Source organism: Macadamia integrifolia, chromosome 11 (genome assembly GCF_013358625.1).
Source record: "Macadamia integrifolia cultivar HAES 741 chromosome 11, SCU_Mint_v3, whole genome shotgun sequence".
Lineage (NCBI taxonomy): Eukaryota > Viridiplantae > Streptophyta > Magnoliopsida > Proteales > Proteaceae > Macadamia > Macadamia integrifolia.
In genome coordinates this window covers 30,566,776-30,576,323 of record NC_056567.1, presented here as the reverse complement: position 1 = coordinate 30,576,323, position 9,548 = coordinate 30,566,776, and positions in this window count along the sequence as shown.

Below are 9,548 nucleotides of genomic sequence, written 5' to 3'. Positions count from 1 at the left end.
CATATGCAACACTATTTGAAGATCACTTCTTCTTCGACATGCTTTTATATTCCCCACAAAGACGGACTAATGCTGACTTCACATGCTTGACAGACTCATCAATTAAGACCTCATTTCCCTAATGAATCTCTTCACATGACATCTCAATAATTTCCAACTTGTAGCGCTGATCCATAACACCAGCAATTGATAAAATCAAAGAATATTTCTCCCAATACTTTTTAAATTTTTCCTTCATGGAACATACCATCTCCTTCATAAAATCACTCCCAAACAAGGATGCATCATTTAAAGCCAAATGAACTTCCACCACACTTGGAAAATACAAGTTGGCTGTTGGATACTTTGACCTAGACAACAACTTTGTGATTTCATCAAAAGGCTTCAAAAAATTTGCAAGATGTCCAATCTTTTCCCATTCATCATCAATAGGACAATCTCTGTAGTTTGTGTCTAAGTTCTCTAAATTGTCAAAAGCTCGCCTATAAAACAAAGCACCATCAAGCATATGGAAGGTGGAATTCCACCTTGTAGACACATCTCCATGCAAACCCCTTTTTGTGGTTAAGCCCACGTGCTCACAACTCTCCATAAACCTCACCTTCCTAGCTTGGAAGCTTTTGACAAACCTGACACTATCTCGAACCTTCTGAACTGATTTATCAATCAATTTAATACCATCTTGCACTATAAGGTTCAAAACATGTGCACAACATCGGACATGAAAGAATTCCCCCTTACACAACAATGTATTTTTTGCATTCAAATTTATTTTCAAAAAAGAAACAAATACATCATTGGCACTTGCATTGTCCACTGTTACAGAAAACAATCTTCCTTTAAGTCCCCACTCCATCAATATCTTGTTAACTGTCTCACTAATGTGTGCACCAGTGTGTGGAGGGTTCAAAACAGTAAACTTAATCAATCTCTTGTGTAAAACCCACTTGCTATCAATGTAGTGGGATGTGAGTGTCATATATCCATCATTGGAGATGGAAGTCCACAAATATGTTGTCACTGAAACTCTCACAATAGAGTTTTTTTATTTCCTCTCCGATATTCATTTTCTCATTCTTGAATACTTTTTGAATATCATTCAATAAAGTGAATCTACTTATGGTACTATAATCTGGATAGATATATAGCATCAATTTTCTAAATTCTTCATACTCCACAAATCTTAAAGGGAGTTCATTCTTTACAATCAAAATTAAGATCATCTCCCTCACAACAGTAGGATCAATATTCATATCTCTTATAACCATTTTTCCACTAGACTGTTGAATGAACATCTGTTTTATGTCCTTGGAATCACGCTTAGGACATCTATTCATGTGATGGTTCAAGCTGATTGTCCCATTTCTAGAGTCAACCAGGAACAACTGTAAGCACTTAGTGTATTGAGCCCTTGGCTTTCCATCTGGACTATCTTTGGGATCGATTTCTTTAAACCAATTAGTAGTCCAACATAATGCTGACCTAGACCTAGTCATTTTCTTAGAATCATTACTAATGACTCCACCTCCACTTCCACTTCCACTTCCACTTCCACTTCCACTTCCATCTCCACCTCCCACAAAGTCTAACCCCAAGCCAATATTAGGGAATTGTTGGGGTACTAAATTATCACCAATTGACTCACTAACTTCAAACTCATCATCAGTAGTATCCATTATTCCAAGATAACTGATGATTAAATATTCAAAACACCTACAGAATGATGAAATAAAAATAAAAAGATAAATATGAAAATATAAAGCCCATAACTAATGGAACATAACAACTTGGATGGAACATAATAGACTAATTAGGAAGAAACCTTTTTTTTTTTTTTGGGAGGGGGGGGAGATTGTGAAGAGTTGGAACAAACCTGAGATTTTATCTTTAGCGACTTTGATACAAGAAGAAAAAGTGAATCTGTAGAGAAAACATAAGCAAAACATGTTATGCCTTGCCTACTGGTTGGAATTAGAATAATTAAGTTAAAAAATGAATATCTGAGGTTGGTGTAAACTACATTCCCAAACTGGAAACACTCTCCCTAAATCTAAAAAAAAAAGCAATTAGAGGTTGGTGTGTCGTGCATGTGAAGAAGCTCTCATGCTCCCTGATAATTCTAGTCTTCACAATCACAGGGTGGACAGTGATGATTGTCACTCTTGCATGCCTTGCATGTATGGTTGTATCTATCCAACAAAAAATCATGATTATGGAAATGAAACAAGAGACTAGCCACCAGATATAGGATATAAACCAGTCTCATAATAGATAATACATTGATTATGAAAATTCTTCTTTCCCACAATAAATTGTCCAATGCTGTTATAACAGAGTAAAACCATAAAAATAGAGAAACCAACACCAATAGTGCATAAGAATTCAATTTACAGCAAGCTATCCATAACTGCAGCTTCTTAAATCAATATGACACGGAAAATTCAAAGATTTTGAATAGGAAACAAAATTTATTATATTCAACACACCAAAATGGAAAGAAAATAAGACCATTTCAGAGAGAGTGGAGAAGAAAGAAAACAAAAATAAAAAATTACCTTAAAGTTGCTCTCCATCTCTCTAAAGTCCAAGGTTTCTCTCTCTCTGGTCTGCTAGGAAAGTCGGCGGGACATTCAACCTGCAAACTAGCTTTAAAACAAGTTTTAAAACCTTGATTAGGACCTGGGAAAGAGAAGCAAGAAAACCAAAGTTCCACTTGTATTTGAAATACTTGGCTCTGCGATTTTGAAACCAGACTTCCGCTTGTTTTGGTTTTAGAGTCAATTATACAGAGAAGATTCTCTTTGCCTCTACACAGAGAAACAAAGTTAGAAATTTGAAATTAAAGACGAAGAAGATCCATAAGAGAAGAGGGTGATCGCTATTTTAATCGTACATGATTGAGACAATGAGGAGTTCAAACCATGAAAGTGGGTTCAATCCAAGAACTGAAGAACTGAAGAGTTGCGGCTGAGTTCGACGGTATAGCGTTGGGTCTGAAATGCATTTTACTCCAATCACTTTTACCTTTAGGATTTTTATTTTTTGGAAGTGATATATCGATTTTGCCCTTGCCATATTTAATTGTTATACGGATTAAATGGTTCGGTTTTGACGGTTTTAAACTGTTCGGTTTAAACGGTTTCAATTCGGTTTGAAACCAACAGGCTCCGCGGTTAAGACTGACCCGACCCGTTTAGCTAATCGGCCTAAAACTTGAAACCATAACCGCATCATTTATTAAACGATTTTGCGGTTTCAGTGTAGACGGATCGGTTTGATTTTGGTAAATGGTTTCGGTTACAAATTCACATCCTTAAAGAGAAGACGTTGCATTTTCCTCCTTTATTTTATTTATTTATCATATGTGAATGGATGAGCTGTCATGTAGACGTTTAGATTCCAGACCTGCCCACGAGCTTGACTGTTTAAAGCCCAAATTGGCCTGGTCCGATTAATTAAAATTGTTAGTTTCTATCACAACCTGATTATAATCGGTCATTCCTGGTGCAAGGATTTAACCAGACGGGCTCCCAACCAAGATTGATTAATAATCTAACTTAGCCCGACATGTTTAAAGCCAATTTATGGTCCGTTTAGAGTTCGTTTAGAGCCCATTTACTATAAGCTGACATGTTTAAAACCCAATTAGTGTCAGTTGGAGATAAATGTTCATTAACCCGTCTAAGGGCCATTTAGCCTCATTACTGATAGCCAGATTAAAGATCGATACCCAATCGATCGTTATAAAAAGAACTATGCCTAACCGATGAAGCTCGATCACTTAAACATGCTTGTAACAGTGTGAGGTCCTAAAGTGGAGAAACCTGATTAGGCCAACCGATTGACACCCCTAGTGTCATGTGCCTGGCGGTTCCTATCGGTGATCTTCCATTCTCATGGTTTATTATAGGTGCTTATTCTACTAGGTCTAGCATTGTGGCCTTCTGGGTGCCATTTGGAGAAAGTTTTTTTTTTTTTTTTTTTTTTTTTTTTTCATTTTTATAGTAGGGTTCAGCCACCATTCTAGGGTTATTAATACTTGCCTCCACCCCCTATTAGATGAAGTCGATATTACTCCTAGTTTGAGCTTGATACCTCCAATAATGCAGGAAAACTCTCCTTTTATATAAAATGTATGTTGGGTTAGTTATTCTTAAATGGTAAACTACCACAAACCTTTATAGGGGGCGATGATCCTCTGCCACGGGTGCGGCAAGCATCGGACGGCCGAGACGATATCACCACACACCTCGATGCAGTGCCGACCATCGGATCCTCGTTACACCGCAGCACCCACGGCAGAGGATTTTTTTCGCCTATAGGGATTTTCTTATTGATATCCTCAATTATTTTGTAACCTTATCGTTTTTCCATTTTAGTATTTCACATTCATTTTTCATTCGTAAAACATGAGTTGGTCCCACAATTTATACCTGTCTATTGCCATTTTTTTAGTCTATTATTTTTTTAAAAACATTTAAAACTCCTAGGGATTACTATATAACATTTAAGTGTATCAGATTAGGTGGACCACTATGTCTGGCTTTGACTTTTTTTCTTTTTTTCTTTTTTTCTTTTATTGGTAGAATGGTTATGGCCTTTCTATGTGGTCTGTGCAAGAGACTTCGGTGTTAAAAGGCATCAAATACCACAATGCGTGGGGCTTGGCATATGTGTGCTTTTTTGGGTGTAAAAGCCTGAAAGGCAGCGTGGTGGGATTTTTATCTGCAAACATTTATGTTAGTGGGATTTTTAATTGATCATTTTATTTTTAAAATGTGACTATATAAATGACATATAGGTTTATTTATAATGGGACACTTTTGTCTGATTGCCTCTTTCTTGTCTTGTTCTAAAACGTTACTTTACTTAAGAATAAAATAAATTAAAAGTAACTTATCATTATTATATCTTAGGGGGAAAGGCATGTTGACCCAATTGTCTCTATGACACGGCTTGTGCGTATGATTGTGCATAAAACCTTTGGCCACATAGATATTATTGTCTTAAATATTTTTATTATACAAGTGAAATGAAAAAAAGTTATCCTCCAATGGGAAAGAGTGAAAAAGAACCTTTACACCCCCTCCCCCTCTTTTTCTCCACACTTAAAAAAAAAAAAAGAAGCATAATAAAGTAAAATTACAAAATTATTTGACACCTATAGATGTCGATAAAAAAAAAAAAAAGGTTATTTACCACTTTGATAAAGATTAGCTAAAATTATCATTTTTTATGAAGATTACCATTTTATTGAAAACAATTTTTTTCTTGGGAAAGTTTTCCTTCAACATATAGTGAATGGTCAGCCACCACCCCAATAGGATGAAGTTGATAATTTCCCCACCCCTTGCTCTATAGCTTCTCAACATCATCCACCATTCCACCCCCATTGGTCAAGGGATTGAGCGTGTGAGAAACGTGGTCCTTTTCATCTTTAATGTTTGATCTTTATTTTTTATCAAAGTTTTTCTTTAATAGTCAAAGAAGGAACTTCTCCATTGGTGATATGAATCTATGATTGAACTTTGGTTCATTGTTAATGTTTACTTACTGTTCATGCTCACAAATATTTTTTCTGAGTTCATTCGGAGGATTTTTAGATGTTTATGGTGGAGGGCTTCCTCTTAATGTCAAGGAAAACTTTTGCCTTCTTCAAATGGGTAAGGACCACCTTTTTGGGTGTAATGGAATTTTCTATGCATGAAGGAGCGGGGCATGAGATATATATATATAGAGAGAGAGAGAGAGAGGGACCTGCATGTAAGGAGAAGATGCATGTGGAATTTATTTTGTAATATTTTTTGATAGGACAAGGGAATTCTACCTATCTTGTGAATTCCTACGCCTAAACAACGTTGGGTGTGAGCAGCTGGGTCTTTTCACACCCAATTATGTCTATGTATAGGGAGCCTAAATAGACATAGTTCTTTTTCCTATTCTGCTAATTATATATGAAGAAGGGAAACTGTTTTTTTAGCTTAAGGTATAAACTACGGCTCTTCACATTTATCATTGGGAGAAGGTTCTTTAAAAGGCCGCATGGTCATGGCACCACTGAAGCCAATGCAAGCGCACATGGAAACATCAATAAAAGTAGGATTTTTACCTTTCATGAGGGTAGGGCAGTCAATTTGCCCTATGTATCTAAACATAAGGCCACATTTCCTTTCATGTTGCTTTTTCCCTTCATTACTATACTAATTATTGAAAAAAAGAATACTACCTGATCGTGCACCCTTAAGTCCAGACATGGAACCAAGTGAAAAGATCTATCCACCCCTCATGGTCGATGCCTTCGTGTGTTTTCTTATTGAGTCACATGCCAGTATAATAACCATACGATCGATAGTAATCCCTTTTTTTTAATTATTTTATGGAGAGAAAAGTAGTGAGTAGTGAGTACCATTAAAAAAAAAAAACCTTACATACTCCTTGCTTAGACCTCCCAATGTGGTGTACGGCAACGTACAACTTTTTTCTTCTTTTTCTTAGGAAAACAACGTACAGATTTGAACAGTATATCGTACGACACGCACGACCGTGAGATATGATTTTGCACAGCTGTATTGGATTTGGATTTTGGACCATAGTGTTAATTTTTCCTTACTGTACTATAAACGGTGTGACAGTGCCGGCCTTTTTTTTTTTTGTGGTGAAAGATAGTGCCCAGTGCCCACCTCACTTGCCATTGCTCTCATTCGTACATTGTTGAGTCTCTGTGTACCATGTACTCTTCATTAGGACCAATTTGAGGTGCACAATTTTGTAAAATGTAATATTTATGATCCACTTTATAAAAAAGAAGAAATAGTGTGTTTTTTTGTTTGGGTTTTCTTCAAAAAAAAAAAAAAAAAAAAAAAAAAAAAAACCTATCTTTTTTTGATTTTCTTTTTCTTGGTGAAAATCTTTTTTTGATTTTATGAAAGATATCTAGCCGATCAGAATAAAAGTTAATGGGAGTTTTATGCTCTTATATTTTTTATATGGAAATTTGAGGCTAAGGAACGGCTCATTTAAATCAAATTGATTAGAATTTGACTTGAAAGTGTTTTGAAACAACAATGAATGGGTTTTTTGAGGAACCCACCACTCAGTCACGCACCTTTTTTATTGATCGGGCAAACCTTAGGGTGTCAAAATAGAATTGAGATCGAACTGAATTGAAATACAAATAAATGGTGCACTTTTGATTTCATAGGTTCCCTATTTTCTTGATTTGATACGATTAAAAATTGAAAAACTGTTGGTGCAAACAAAATAGAAATCATTTATGAAAAACTGATTACACTGAAGAAAAAAAAAAAAAAAAAACCAACAGATCCATTTTCTCACAATTATTTTCTATTTCCCTACATCCTTTCCTTAAACCTAATTTGTTTTTTTCTGTTAACCAAGGTGTCTGAACAGTTTTTCCCTTGATTTTCCTAAGAAATCAGGGTTTTGATTGTTTATCCCTTGTCTAGACTCTATACCATTATTATTATTATTATTTTTTGATAAGAGATTCTATACCATTCCACCTATATGGGATTGACACCGTATCAAGATCTATTAGTGGGATTCAACTCCTCTATGGCACAATATGGTGTCCGGCGTGCATCCAATTTTCAGAAACACTTTGGCACGAAGTTCAAGGGAATCGTACATAGTCTAAGGAGTTTCTAGGCGTTGGATGCATGCCAGACAACATATTGCACCATAGAGGATCCAAATCCTCAATTAGTGATATTAGGTCAATACCGATACTATGAATCAGGCTCCAACCTTTCAATGAAAATTGAAAAGCATTTTCTAAGGGTACTCAATTAAGGAGAGAGATGGGTATCCCGCCACTATATGGTAAGCTAGCGGACAACACCAATGGGGGCGTTAGATGAAGTATCATATAGGAGGGGTAAGAAGTCATTTCAAAAGGGAAAAAAAAGAGAGATAGACACAATGGGTACTGTCTTATGGAATACTGATAGCATACTCAACTTTTCCCCTAATTTTCTTTATAGTGAGAGAGTTTCTCACAGTAACCACTGTAATTTGCTCTTTTTTCCTCAACGGAATGGTATCATTTTCATGTCGTCATCAATGAGGCGTGGGAGATCCCGTTCCGTGCACTGGCAGTGTGGGAGCCTTCACTCTTTCTAGGAACCGTTTAAGAAAAAGAAGTCGTGTTTTGATAACTTTCCCAGGACCCATTACCTTCCCTCTCTCCTGTGAATATGCCTCGTGGTCTCGGTTACCATGGATCACTCTACCAAGTTACTGACTAACCTGAAGTCCAGTCCTTTTCTTCACCTAAGAGCTGAACTGCTCCAGCCTTATTCATGGCTGAGAGGTGTCTTGAGGCTGAGGCTACTTAGAGAGGTATTTTTGTAGAGGCCTGATATGTGCTATGTGACTGTTTGGATGTGGCCCAAATTCTTGACCAGTAGAACAATCCATAGATGTAAATAAAATAAGGTATATGATTTAAGGGATAGGGATGGGCACACCGTCCGTGTGCAGTAAGCCAAAGGGTAACACCAACAAGGGCACGGGACGGAGCATGGGGATTGGGGGGTCATTCTAAAGGGAAGGAAGAGAGATAGATAGATACGGTGAGTGCTAGTTTACCCATACAAGTGGTGTGCCTAACTTTTTCCTATGATTTAATTTGGCTTTGAAATTTGAAAGGAGATCAGTCCACACACCATGTTCACATAGGAAAAAGCCATCGTTCTGTGGGTCTTGCAAAGAACCCTTTTTTACCCAAACAGTTAGGGAGGTAGAAACCAGCAGTTTGTATTTCAATCTTGATCTAATTTGCAAAAAAAGAAGAGGATTGGAAGCTTTGGAGAGATCTCTATGGTTTAACAGACATGTGATCATGTGTAGTTCTAAGTTCAACTCCTCTTAACTCCTTGGGGCCACTCACACGGGGGTGTTTAGTGCTCCTCATTGCCTTCAGTGAAAATTGAATGGTTCTCATTCAACCCCAGAATGACTTGATCCAAGTGGTTGTGGGGTCAGTATAGACCCGCGAGACTATTCAGGCCGAATGCTTGGATGCCCGTTGTTAGCCAAAAAAAGAAAAAAATGCATCAAGGAATTTCTGAATTGGGACATGTAGAGAGCCAATGAAAGCAGGAAAACAGCAAGAGGTAGACAATTTAATGTTTCGTTTCCAACAGTGTGGCTGATGAGTCTGGTCCTTGAATTCAAAATTTAAAGGAAAGGACATGGCCAAGGACAATCGAAGAAAGATTGAAAGAAGCAATGGAATCCATCTTTCATTTTCTTTCTCCAACACAAGATTAGATTCTCTTCAATAAAAGACTCAGTACTACCTTTATCAGGTGACAGGTCAGTGCCCACTTGAGATGACAATGCCTTGCATACCCAAGTATTTCCTCAATTCTAGTAGGTTGGGCCAATGGTGATCCCCCTCACCACCTTGTTCAAATGCTTATGTCGCCTGCTCGTATGCCGTGCGCCGGCAGTTGTGTCTAACTAGCCCTACTCCTTTTCTGCAACTTGTCTTCTTCATGCTGATGATGTGTTTCACACTAAAA